At 40.4% G+C, this 14741-nt stretch overlaps 1 protein-coding gene across 6 annotated transcripts in view; it reads right to left on the bottom strand.

The window, feature by feature from the left end:
* Nucleotides 1-14741, bottom strand: part of STARD13 (StAR related lipid transfer domain containing 13) — a 393039-nt gene that overhangs the window by 170350 nt on the left and 207948 nt on the right. The gene's annotated exons all lie outside the window — the stretch shown is intronic.

Here is a 14741-nt window from a genome sequence, read left to right as displayed (position 1 = left end):
ATTGGCTGAAGGTGTCTTATTTGTATAATGTGTTATTTATGCAGTATGTAAATCCCTAGGCTCTGCGGTCCATTAGCAACAAGTGAGAGTATAAATCCTTATACAAAAGTATTCCAGCTTTCTACAGCTGTCGTGCAAAACACTGCTGCATACATAGTGCTATTTCAGAGCTCTGGGCTATTTCTGATTAATATGGTAGCACTGCTTTTTAAAAAGGGATGACTGAATGGTTATTTAAATAACTTCAAAGAATCATAGAATTGAAGGGACCTCGAATGGTCATCTAGTCCAGTCCCCTGCACTTGTGGTAGGCCTAAGTATTATTAAGACCATTCCTGACAGGTGTTTGTCCAACCTGCTCTTAAAAATTTTCAACAATGGAGATTCCACAACCTTCTCAGGCAATTTGTTCCAGTGTTTAACTACTCTAACAGTTAGGAAGTTTTTCCTAATGTCTAACCTAAACCTCCCTAGCAGCAATTTAAACCCATTGCTTCTTGTCCTATCCTCAGAGGTTAAGGAGAACAATTTTTCTCCCTCCACCTTGAAACAATCTTGATGATTCTTATTTGTCAAGAAATAACTGCATTTTGGACTGAAAGGTCTGATGTCAAAGACTATGACATCTGCTATCCCAAAGTCCCATGACTGCCAAGTGAACAAGAAACACCCTCAGAAGTTATAAAGGCAGTCCTAACATTTTCTGAAAGCAGTGTGAGAGACCCCACCATGGTGTTCTTCTCCACATACAAGCCTGCCAAGTGTGTGATGTATCTATATAGCTGGCAGACCTCATAAGGCACTGGGAGCCATTTGCCAGTACCATTCAAGGGGCTTCCTTTCCAGCTGCCACTGCTGGGTGAATGAGCAAAGCTTTACTGCAACCAGTTTACCCAGGTGCCAGCAAAGTGAAGGCAGGAGTTCTGTCAGAACAAGACAAAGCAGATCCTCTGTGTTCTCTGTCCTCTTACTCTTGCACTCTGCTTGGCTACTATAAATCTATTACACTCTGCAGGGTGGTTTAAAAATACTATGAAAATGATAGAATTCTAAATTAAATGCTATACTTTACACAAATATTAATGCTTATGGAAATCAGTTTAATACCTGTGCTGTCATATTGGCTCTATCCCTGTTAAATTCAGTAGGATATTTCTGTAAACAAACTACATAAATGGGAAACAGTACTGGGTCAGTTACTGTACAGTAGCCCTGTACCCTGCTGGCTGAGAGAATTCCAATTCATTGCAAATCCCAACAACTGTGCAATACGCAAGTCTCTGCACTCTGAATAGCTAGTGCCCTCAGAAACCTCATCCTGATACCCACACCAAATGCAGCTGCCTCAGCTTCTAAACCCTGCCCTTGTCTGACCATGGGACCCCACTCTACTCTCACACACAAATACGTATCACTCCTCTTTAGGCAGGCAGAGCCAACCCAGACATACACACTCCCTGTGCAATTTTTTTTAACATTGTATTTATTTCCCCCTCTACAACAGCAGCAGCAGCACAGCTGGGAGGGCTTTGGGAGGGGGTCCAGATCCCCATTTCCCCCTTCAGGTTTTAAATAATCTTGAATGAGACAAGCACTCTTTTTGAGAAGGAGGAATAAAGAGTAGAGAAAGTTAGGGGCGGTGGGGAGGCTTAATGCCTCTGCACGATCCCTGATCCCATTGGTGGTCTCGGAGTAGCAGAGACCCAAACTGGGAGCCGAACTAATCACTAAGGAGTCATGTACCTATTAAGAGAATGGAGAAGAGATCTATGTTATTCATTCATTTTCATTTTTTACAAAATCCATCCTCAAAATGGGAAATGAAAACTCCGAGGTGTTAGGCACTTCCAGAGAAGTTCTGGTTGTCCTCAGCATCCATGGAGCACACAAGAGGTGCTCAGCAGTTTGAATCACTAGGCCCTAAAATATAATTCACATGATGGAACAGGCTCAATTTCCTCAGCAATAATCCAGTTCCCTTATCACAATAAACAACTCCGCTGTTGATGTCAGGAAGCAGATTATTGCCTTCAAATATGGGGCACCTGCTTTTATTATTCCTAAAAAGGCCTTTAGTAGGAGATCATTTCACAGGAAATTAATATTACGAGCTATAATTTTCATTTAAAATATGTCATTTGTTTTACAGGCTTACAGTAATTGAAAGAGAGTTTTTCTTTTCCTTCAGAGGACAGCACTGATGAGCTGACCATCAAATCCCAGAACAGCAGAAATAATAAGACATTCAGTAAATAACGCTGCCATTATTTGAGAGTGTGTTGAGCTCATAATACGCAATTCAGCTCAAACTGAAAGATACAAAGCGTTTGACATGAGTGGCAGCAGAAAAATCTAAAAATGGTTCAGCACAAAAGAGAATTAAAATGTCACATGAAATTTTTTTCTTCAAAATGGAGCAGCTTATGAATGGATCATTCTTCCTTGAACAGACAGAACCCTGTGCACTAGCTGTGCGAGTGCAATGCAGACCTGTTTCCCCTATTGTTCAATTCATTTGCACTCAGAATTCTTTCACTGATGAAGTCAGGACTGTAAACTACTGACAGGCAGGGTAGAAAAATCCTTTTTTAAGAGAACAAGCTGCTTCCCATTTGGAAAAGGAGAGGAATGGCCTTAAATAACTCCTGGATGAATAAAAGCACAAAATGCAAAGATACTACATTCTGAAGTGCTTGGCTAACATTCACATGACATTTTATCTGTCACCACTTACCAGAGCTTCATTTGTTCTGGGCAGAAGAAAGAAGACAGTTTTGGACTTTGACATGAAGCACAGAGTGAAGAATGGCTCCATCAGAGCGGATGATGACTCACAACTAGAGTCACTAGATGCATGATACATTAATCAGGCAGTGATGTGGAATACTGCCCAGTCTGCAAGGGCTCTACTTTTTGCCAGGTTGTATAATTTTCACTGTAGTACAGGCTTAAAGTGGCCTCTTCTTTATGTACATGGGGCCTGATTTTGCCACTCTTAATTTCTCACAGAGGGCCTGACCCAAAGCCTACTGAATTTAATGGGAAAGCTTTTGACTGCAATGAACTGCTGATCAGGCCTACAGCAATACTACTGTCCATGACTGAGCACGGGTGATAGAATTAGACTTACATTTTTCTAAAACTGTCCACAACCCCAGGCAGGTTTCATAAGTATAAAACCAGCCATAAAGAGATTGAAAACAATGTAACTGATAACACTCTCTCATCAGCTGTGGCCAAGCACTGACTTTTGAATTTCAAATTATTTCCCTTCTAAAAGTATTTTCAGGAAGAGAAGAAGATTATCTTTTAAGTTACAGATAATTACATATTCAGCTGTTACCGTCAGTTGCAATTTTAAAAAAACAAAACCAACAGGCTGTTCCCCCAAAACACTCAGGTTTGCCAAATACATTACAAATAAGCCATTGTTTGCTGCTAGAGGAGTCCCGTTCTCTTGTGTCTGCCATTTTCCTGCCTACCAGAAAAAACTAAGGGTTAGCTCTACAAAAGGATTTAGGTGCTAAACTGCCACTTTAGGTACCTATATCCAAAATTTACATCCTCAAAACTGCAGCTCTGATTCTGGCCTAAGTCCTGACAACATCAAACTGTTCAGTTCCTAGCCCCAGCAGGATCCTCCAACAAGGTTTTCTCCTGCGTATCTCGCCTGCACAGCCTCATAGGGAAGGCATGCTCAGAGGTGGCCTACCAGATCAGGCCCTGCACAAAGCACAGCCTTGTTGTTCATATTCACTGGAGCCGGGACTGGAACATTGGATTCCCAGGTGAGTGCCCTAACCACTGGGGTATAGAGTCATTTTCACTCTCCAGCCCAATGAATATTGAAGTATTTCATTCACAGTGGAACAGCTTCAACAGGAGAGGCTGAACAAGCCCTACCTCAAAATACCCACTAACCCAGTGATTTGGGCACTCACTTGCAGTCCCGGATTCTAGTCTCTGCTCCAAATCAGGCAGAGGGGATATGAACCAGGCCTCTCACTTTGCAGATGAGTGTTCTAACTACTGGACTATTGGGAGCAGGGTACCGCTTCCTTGTCCTAATTTTTTTCTGAAAAAGGCTAAACTGAATTAGGTGCCTAGCTCCAGAAAAGAGTTCAGGGCTGTGAATCCAAAATAGAGGGAGGCATCTCTCTCTGGCCCAGAGTTAGGCATCTAATTCCTTTTGAGGGGTGGGCATAGGCACCTATTGGCTAGCTTTGGCAGCTTCCTACTCAGATTCCTGGCATTAGTGAATCCCATTCTGAGGTTCCTGATTCTCTCCAGGCACCGTATAGTGTGGGTGGGTACCTAAGTGAGGGAAGTGGGTTCTACTACATGACAGGGCACCTAAACATCAGGAGTTGTGATGCTAAGTTCCCTTTGTGTATCTAGCCCTAAATGTTCATCATCTGCTATTTCCTGAAGGAGAAAGATGTAACCCTTCTATGTCCTTCACAACAACTTTCTACAAAGGGAGCTCCATGGATTCCTGATGGCTTGTACGTCATCTGAATTTGTAAAGCAATTTTCCTTTTCCTTCCTCAAGAAGAATCTGGACTGAAATACTTCGAAAGGATTCTTGTTAATTACATGACTATTAGGAGATACAACATACTCTAATTATTTCAAAAAGTCTCAGAACCAGAGGTTCAACATGATCTTGCTTTAAGTGAAAGGGAGTTTTGCCCTCAACTTCAATGGAAGAAGGATTGGGCCTCTGTGGGCTTTAGGTCATGTGAATTCAGTCAACTCAGACTCCGAATGTACATCAAAGTAACGAAAGACTTTTTCACTAATCAATATCACTCCGAAACAGAATTATTACTGAATTTACTCAGTAACATTTGGAAGCTCATGAAGACAAGTTGCATTGGATTTTGAAAACTTCCCCCAAAAGATTTAAGTATTTAAAAATTACTTAATGGTAAGAGACATTTCCTTTTCTTGCTGAAATATTAACGTTTAAATTCTGAGACCTTTGGGGCAGGGACTCTCTGTAGTCTGTGTCTTCTATAGCATTGTTGTCACTTACATAACAACAACGTCACAAAAATGGGTTGAAAAAGAACAGGTCCCCCTGAGGAACGTTGCTTATAGCACTTGTCCTAAAAGGCAGAGATAGAACACACATCTTTGCTTTTTGTTCACCGTGGATTATTAATGCTGTACCAGAGAAAGTGCTGCACGCCTGGGTGGTACTAGAGATTGGCTTGCTAAGGAAAGAGAGATCTGGGAAATTAGAAACTCCCTTGCCTTAAAGGGCCAAGCCCCTGAGCCACCAGGGCTGATAGTACCTGCTCTTAAAGGGCCCAGATTGCTCAGGTAAAAATGCTATCTGATAATTAAATTGCTGAAAACTGACTCTTACTCCATTTTTCACTTCACTATTAAGTTATCTACAATAGAAAGAAAAAAAACCCAGTAAAGAGTTCCATCCTGCAATGTGCTAAAGACCATCCAAGAGTCACTTAGTGCTCTCAAATCCCACTGGCTTCAATGGAAGTTGAGGGTTCTTAGCACCTTGCATGGTTGGGCAAGTCTTTAGAACAGAAGTGCTTTGTACTTTGCAGATCAGGAACTTTCAGTGAGGCAGCAAAGTTTAGTGTCAGAGTGTATCCTGGCCTACTTACAATGTGCATCCTTAGCACCTTTCCCAACCACATGTTGTATTCCACATCTGTATCTGCAAAGGAGCTAATAAATTTGTGTTTTTCTAAAATTATATATATATATATAAAACCAAGATTTTCAAACCTGTGTGTTGGCCAATAGTAAAAGTGCCTTGATTTTTTTAAGAGGTGATAAGCACTCAAACCTCTCAGTGACTTCAATGGGAATTGTGGGTGCTCAGGATCTCTGTGTATCATCCTTCTTATTTAGATACTTAATGGGGTTTTAGATTTAGAACATTCAAGTCCCACATTTTAACCAATATTTTATCAAGTGGCAGCAGTCCCATCAGAATTGGGCATTCCTTGCATGTGACTTTACTTTGGCGTAGGGCTGTCGATTAAATCACAATACACTCACGCAATTAACTCAAAAAAATGAATCCTGATTAATTTTTTTAATCATGATTAATCAGTTTTAATCTCATTGTTAAACAATAGAATACCAATTTAAATTTATTAAGTATATTGGATGTTTTTCTATATTTTCATATATATAGTATTGTGTTGTAACTGAAATCAAAGTGTATATTATTTTTATTACTAATATCTGCACTGTAAAAATGCTAAAAGAAATAGTATTTTTCAATTCACCTCATACAAATACTGTAGAACAATCTCTTTCTTGTGAAAGTGCAATTTACAAATGTAGATTTTTCTTTGTTACGTAACTGCACTAAAAACAAAATAATGTAAAACTTCAGAGCCTACAAATCCACACAGTCCTACTTCTTGTTCAGCCAATCACTAAGACAAATACGTTTGTTTACATTTACAGGAGATAATGCTGCCCACTTCTCATTTAAAACATCACCAGAAAGCGAGAACAGGCATTTGCATGTCTGTCATAAACAGATAGCTAAGGGTTAATGTCTCTTTCACCTGGAAAGGGGTAACAAACAACACCTGACCAGAGGACCAATCAGGAAACAAGACTTTTTCAAATCTGGGTGGAGGGAAGTTTTGGGTGTGAGTCCTTTGTTCTTGGTCTGTTCTCTTTCTCGGCTCTGAGAGTGACCACAGGAATCTCCAGGCTTTCTAATCTTCTGTTTCCAAGTTGTAAGTACAAGGATAGTAAGACAATAGGTTTATATTGTTTTTTTTTGTATTTACATCTGTGTAGTTGCTGGAGTGTATTCTTTTTGGATAAGGCTGTTTATTCATTTTTCTTTTAAGCAATTGACCCTGTATATTGTCACCTTGATACAGAGACCCTTTTATGTCCTTTTTCATTCTTTTTATATAAAGCTTTCTTTTTAAGACCTGTTTGAGTGTTTTTCACTGGTTAAGGCTAAAAAATGAAGGGAGGGGGAAAATCTCTTTGTGTTAGATTTACTAAGCCTGACTTTGCATACCCTCTGGGTGAGGGGGGAGAGAGATTAGATCTCTCGGTACTTGTGTTTCAAGGACTTGAAGCAGGGAGTATCCTAGGGTCCCCAGGGCGGGGAAATCTGGGAGGAGGTAAAGAGGGTGGAATCCCTTTGTTTAGATTCACGGAGCTGGAATCTGTATATCTCTCCAGGAACCCAGGGAGGGAACACCTGGCGGGGAAGAGGGGGAAGGGAAATGGTTTATTCCTCTTTGTTGTGAGACTCAAAGAATCTGAGTCTTGGGGTCCCCCAGGGAAGGTTTTGGGGAGACCAGAGTAAGCCAGACACACTAATCTTCTGGCTGGTGGCAGCGATATCCGATCTAAGCGGGTAATTAAGCTTTGGAGGTTTCATGCTAGCTTCTCATGTTCTGAACTCTAAGGTTCAGATCTGAGTAGGAGAGTTATGACAATGTCATCTTCGTAGCTGGCATTGCAAGGTATTTATGTGCCAGATGTGCTAAACATTTGTATGCCCCTTTATGCTTCAGCCACCATTCCAGAGGACATGCTTCCATGCTGATGACACTCGTTAAAAAAAAATGCATTAATTAAATTTGTGACTGAACTCCTTGGGGGAGAATTGTATGTTCCCTGCTCTGTTTTACACACATTCTTTCATATATTTCATGTTATAGCAATCTCAGATGATGACCCAGCACATGTTGGTCATTTTAAGAACACTTTCACTGCAGATTTCACAAAACGCAAAGAAGGTACCAATGTGAGATTTCTAAAGATAGCTACAGCACCTGATCCAAGGTTTATGAATCTGAAGTGAATCCAAAATCTGAGAGGGACGAGGTGTGAAGCATGCTTTCAGAAGTCTTAAAAGTGCAACACTCCAGTGCGGAAAACACAGAACCCGAACCAACAAAAAAGAAAATCAACCTTCTGCAAGTGGCATCTGACTCAGATAACGAAAATGAACACGTGTTGGTCTGCACTGCTTTGGATTGTTATCAAGCAGAACCCATCATCAGCATGGACGCATGTCCTCTGGAATGGTGGTTGAAGCATGAAGGGACATATGAATCTTTACCGCATCCGGCACATAAATCTCTTACGACGCTGGCTACAACAATGCCATAAGAATGCTTGTTCTCACTTTCAGGTGACATTATAAACAAGAAGCGGGCAGCATTATCTCCCATAAATGTAAAGAAAACTTGGTTGTCTTAGTGATGGCTGAACAAGAAGTAGGACTGAGTGCCCTTGCAGGTTCTGAAGTTTTCCATTGTTTTATTTTTGGATGCAGTTTTTTTGCACATAATTCTACATTTGTAAGTTCAACTTTCACAATAGATTGCACTGCAGTTCTTGTATTATGTGAATTGAAAAATACTATTTCCTTCGGGCTTTTTTCATTTTATTTTTACAGTGCAAATACTTGTAATCAAAAATAAATATAAAGTGAGCACTGTACATTTTGTATTCTGTGTTGTAACTGAAATCAGTATATCTGAAAATGTAGAAAACATACAAAAATATTTAAATAAGTGCTATTCTATTACTGTTTGTTAGTGCAATTAATCGCACGATTAATTTTTTTTAATCGCTTGACAGCCCTACTTTGAAGTCTCAAATTTCATGCCTAAATTCAGCCTCTCTTTTAGGTCCTGTGATTTTCACTCTGAAGTTTGCTGATGTGAATTTTTAGTATAACCTTTTCCTTGTTGGCTTCTGTCTCCCATCTCTTACCACCCTCATACATCCAAAATCCAGCTGCCAAGATTAGCTCTTCTTTTTCCTCTGCTCTGGCCTTGTCTCTCCCTTCTTGAAGCTCTCCTTGCTTCCTAAAACCCATCTAGCTCCCTACATCATAGCCATGTCTCTTTTTTCTGCCCATTCCAGACTTTTGTCATATCTGCAGTGGCTTCCCAAGAAAAGCACCAAGCTGCCAAGTTCTCCTTGAAAAGACCCCTAAAATCTCATCTATTCCATGAAGTATTCAGCTCTAATAGCCAGTCAACAGTCTGCATTTATTAATGACTGCACTCATTGTGTCTCCAGAAGCCGACGGACTGATGAAAATGTGGATTTCCACCTCATATGGGCAACATCCCCAGGAGACAGATTGTGTAAGGCAACATTAATCTGATTTTAATAGAGCTACTTTGATTTTCACCAGCTGAAGATCTGGCCCAAAGTGTAAGGTGATGAGTCACTCCTGTGCTAGGCTCCAACCAATCCACAAGCTAGGAAGTCAGCACGTGACTCCCAGACCAAGGCATACAAGGCCCACAGGAGGAACAGCAGTTCAGTCTGTTCAGTGTCACTCCAGGGCTTGGAACTCTCTCCTGCCTGACTGTGGCAACAGTCTCCAAGGGTCTTAACCTGCTCCAGCTCTGCTCCAGTCCTGCTCCAACCCCACTCCGACCCCGTCCTGGACACTTTATTCCTGCTCTGACCACTAGGCCTGACTGCTCCAGCTACAACCACTAGGCCTGACCATCTCCATCCCAGTTTCTGTCACAAAGTGCATATGTGGATGGCAGGAGTGGAAGGAAAGTTGCTGGAGGCCTGGAGAGAAACCCTCAGACTCAGAAGAGACAAGGAGTTCCACAGAGCTGGCAATCCCAGTATGTAAAGAGGGACAGACAAGTGCAGCTTAACTGCACTATTCTCCAAGACCCCCGTTTTGGACAGTAAAAGCCGCACCACCACCTCCAAGGAGACTTCCTGCCTTTGAGGGGACAGCGCAACATTCTATTGTAAGGATAACTTCACTAAAAAAGGAAGAGAGAGAGACACAAAAATGAAGACAACAACTGGTCCTGGGGTAAACTCAAAGATCCCCACTTGTGTCACCCCTTCTTTCAAACTCCTAAGCCACTCTCTAATACGGTGATTTAGAAATGGACATGACATAAATAAAATAAAATAATAAGTAGCATGTTTCTGTAAATTCAAAACATATTATGGAGCCAAAAAATCATACATCTTTTGGTACAATGGTGCTCAGTGTGATGATGAGTCATATACAGATCTTCCTCCCACAGAATGTTCCATAGAAACTGAGAGCAGCTAGCCTCAAAGGTGTGTAATTTCTAGCTCTTTAAATGATGACTAATGGACATTATTATGATTTATTCCTTTATTTTATTTAATTATAGAAGATTCAAGTAAGTTACAGGACTGAATCCTTCTTTCGCAGAGGGCTTAAACAGAATGGATGGCAAAATGCTATTTTTCAAACCGTCAGTCGCCACACTGGGCACACAATAATGATTTTGACATACTGAATTGTATATACGTAAAACTAAGCTTTCCTCCTAAATGCTCCTAAATTCTCTGAAACATGCTGCCTCTTTTTCTGTAGTTTCAAGACATTCTAGCTCAACATGGTTGTAAAAAAGAAAAGTAACAAGAATAATATTGTAGCCCATATATTAGTGACGCTGGCTTTAATGATTCACTCTGTGCTGTAGGCAAGTACAACTGACCTGGGATCAGAGGGGGAAAGGGAAGGGAGGGAAATGCAACAGTTCCTTTGAATAGAAGTGTACCGGTCTACAAATTTTTAACAAAACAAAACCAATGAGGTTTCATTCAACAGGAAAGGGCCTGGAAGTGCCCATATTCACCTACTTGTAGGTGTGTGAATTAGAAATGTAGCAATTGCTACACATTGTATCAGATCCACGGTCCCTCTAGCCCAGTATCGTGTCTCTGACAGTGATAGTACCAGATGCTTCAGAGAAAGGTGCAACAAACAACACAATGGACATTTATAGAACAACCTACCCATAGGAGAAGTTTCTTTCTACTCCTTTTAGTTACTAGCTGGCCTATGCTCTATGGCATGAGGATTTATATCCCTTCTAAAAATTGTTTTATACTATCTGATGTAACTGTGGATGCCTTTTTCATTAGCTGCATAAATACCTATATGAATCTAAAAATCTAACAACTAATATTACACAACGGAAGTAAGATAAAAGACTTACTGCAGCGAAGATGCTATCAACAACTTTCAGATATTAGATGTTGAGCCAAACTTAACCCCTTCTCCCCCAAAAGAACTAAGGCTTTATTGCCCAGAATGGAAAATGATCTCTCACTGCAACATAAAACTGCAGGTTTTTTTAATTATCATTTTGGGTGCTCAGGGTACATATACTGCACTTCATTTCCAAGGATTTATGTATAAATAAGGATGAAATTAGCTTGAGCTTATTAGACTACAACATTAAAGTGTCTCTTGGTAACAAAAATGACAGTTTCTCTTAATTAATGATGGTATCCTTGAGTGCGATTTCTAATTTTACTTCTATTGTATAGAATTTTATATGCCCCACTGACTTATAACTTGTTTTAAATTTTAATCTTAAAATAAAAAAATTATCAGAATGATTCACTTATTCAGCATATATATTTCACTTACTGTACCATATGTTGCTTTTAATAATGGTGGCTCAAAGAATAACAGTAGTGTGAATTTCAAAATTAGAAATCTTCTTAATGACTCATCGAGATATAGAACAGATAACTGCTAATATACATAATTTTTTTCAAAATAAAAATGTCTTACATTAGTCAGTCAGACCTTGAGTAAATTCCTGGCTCTGTTAAAGTCATTGGCAAAACTCCCATTGAGTTCAATAAGGCCAAGATTTCATCTCCTGTTTTAATCTGAATCAAAGAGCAAAACTAAAGACTGACACTTGATGTATGTTCATAGATTCCAATGCCAAAAGGGACCATTGTGATCATCTAGTCTGATCTCCTGCACAACACAGGCCATAAAATTTTAATTTCCACATCAAACCTATAATGTCTGGGTGAGATAGGGCATATCTTTATCTAATTATTTTCTATCTTGGGTATTTCTTGGCAATTTGACAATTCTAACTATTCATATTACTATATGCAGTGCAGGTAGTGACACCAGTTAAGGTTTCTCAACACTTCGTACTGTATGGCCTTATTTTCAATTGCTTATAATTTTGGGTGGAATTCGATGTCAGATGTCTGCTGCAGACTGAATCTTTTTGAGAAAGTTTCAGTTAAGTGGTTCAGCCATTTCTGAGAACACATTTAGGTAACAATGTTTTGCTGTGTTAAAAAGATTCTTACAATCATTTAATTGAGATGTTCTATTGCCTCCATACTTTGGAGATGGGACTGAAAATTTGGCAGGAGATGCTCTGGTGTCAAGATGTGAAACCCAAACTAGTTCATGTTTTAAGTCTCTAAAAGTTCTCCATTTGCACACGCTCAGTAGACACTTGGTGTTCGGCAGCTAAATATTTCAAAGATTCCATCTGCACTGAGCATCCTCCAGCCCCTCATAGCTTCTAGGCATGCTCCAGGCTGGGGCTAGAAGGGCTAAGCAGAACTTTTTCCATAAGTGCTCCTCTCACTAACTGAGGGCTGCTGTGGGTATGTCTACATTGCACTGAAAACCCAGGCTCAGACTCAAGTTTAAGCCCAACCCTCCCCCCCGATGCCACACACCATCCACACACAAATCTTTCTGACTCACATCAGCAAGCCCTAAGAACTCAGGCCCGTAGACCTACCCAGGGGGTTGAGCTCAAGTCTCGCTGTGGCTCAGGTCCAAGCCCTGTCATTTCTCAGTGTGGGTGCAGCACAAGCCATAAACCAGAGTAAGGAGGTCTGTACAGTGCAGTGTGGATGCATTAGCATGGCTGTCAGAGCTGAGTCCAGCAATAGTAATTCCAGATTTACAATGCAGTGGGGATGCACAAGCACCAACTCCACAAGCACGAGTCCCATAGACCCGGGTTTACAGTGCACTGTTGATACAAACTGTGTTGCCAAGCACCAGAACTGAGAGCAGGGAGACTCTGTCTCCCATGCTTTCAATGCTCCTGCTGCAGGCACCCAGACAGTGAGGAGGAGAAAGCAGCCAGATTGGAATACAGAAGGGTGACAAGAGGGGTGGGTGAAGGGGAAGAGAAGTTGCAGGAACCAGAGGAGGAGCAGAGAGGGAGGCGAACATGAGCTGAGTGGGTTGGGGACTGGACAAGAGCAGAAGGAGGGGGTGAGGTGTGTGTGTGTGTGGAGGGGGGTTGGATAACAGCAGAGAAGGAAGAGGAAGAGGCCAGGGTGAGAGAAGAGGAGGAGGAGAACAGGATGGTGATGGGTGGTTGAATAAGAGAAGAGTGGGACAGAGAAAGGCTTGTGACAAAGGGGCAGAAGGGTCTATCATCTCTACAGCATAGTCCCCTACAGAACCTGGAATTCAACCCACAAGTCCTCAGTCTTACCATTCTTCTGCTGTCAGCAAATAGCTGCTAAACCTACTGGCAAAGTGCGTCTCATCCTCCCTTTAGTGACTGGGCACACAGATGACAATACCTTAACACTGCTACCAGTTACTCCATTCTCAATCCCAACAGTGATCCAAATTGGGAGTAAATATGGCTCCACATGACAGATTTTCTGTTTTCAATTAAAATATGACACTGAAACAACTCAGTTAAAAGAATGCTAAGGTGCAAAGTTAAGCATTCAAAAGTTAGGAAATGTTAGAATTAAGGTTGCCTGTAAAGCCTTAATTTGGTTCCCTTGTAGATATGGATTATAATACAGTTTTTAGTTACATGATAATATATATTTTCCACAGAATCACAGCTTCATTCAGTTATTCAATATTTCTTTTTATTGCCCACATTCAATGTGTGGCCCGAGACCTTATTTTATGCACACTATACAAACCCTGAAGTGAATACAAAACACAACACGGGGATGAATGAAGGCTACACAGGCAACCTTAATTCTGGCATTTCCTAATTTTTCAGTGCTTGACTTTGCAACCTTATCAAAAAAACTATGCTAAAAGAATGTCAAATTATAATACTGTATTATATTTTGCTGTGGTAGTTCAAGATAATGAATCTTCCCCATATGTCAACAATATCAAAGCCACAAAAATGAAGTGTAGCCACAGAGTACAGGGAGGAGCTGGAGAAGAGCAAAACATTGTGTTAACCTTACCTAGAACAAGATTTCAGACAGGAAACCTGGAGTCGTTAATCCTACTGTTCCCATAAAGCAGACAACCACAAGTGTATTTAGACGACACTGACAATTTGTTAAAGTTTCATACTGAGTCTTACAATGTATGACATTTTATAATCATTTGCACAGTGTTGCAATGTAATGTTGCTTTCAAAATGAGATCACTCTTACGAAAGATTTTCTTATGCCACCCAAGGCCATTGAAATCATTAGAACTACTCATGGAGTAAGGTATTACTCATTGTAGGTAAAAATATTATTACTCTTTATATTGACCTAAACATGTAGTCCAAGGTCCAGATTCAATCTGCAGATATATGTGGACAGATTTCACTGATAGGAGCGCATGGCTGCTTGAGGGCAGAATTTGGCCCTAAATTTCTAACCCTACCTATATTATCTCTGGCCATTCAATACTTTTGACTTCATATTTCCAGTGTGTGACCTTAATTTTATTCATTCTGTTTGACATATTGTTCTGTTTTTAACTTTCTATTGTGCACTGGCTTTAGTGAAAATCATGACAATTTTCTGACTCTCCTCATTTGTGTTATTGACAGCCACCACCTTATTTACTTTAAAGAGAACATGAGTAATCATTAATGAATTCTCACACAGTTACAGCATACTCAGTTTGAATAAATACTCCAAACCAAACAAGCTATACCCTGTTGCTTTATGCCAAAGCATGCTTTCCCTTCAGCATG

Source organism: Gopherus flavomarginatus, chromosome 1 (assembly GCF_025201925.1).
Source record: "Gopherus flavomarginatus isolate rGopFla2 chromosome 1, rGopFla2.mat.asm, whole genome shotgun sequence".
NCBI classification, from domain to species: domain Eukaryota; kingdom Metazoa; phylum Chordata; order Testudines; family Testudinidae; genus Gopherus; species Gopherus flavomarginatus.
This window is presented reverse-complemented; position numbering and strand designations above follow the sequence as displayed.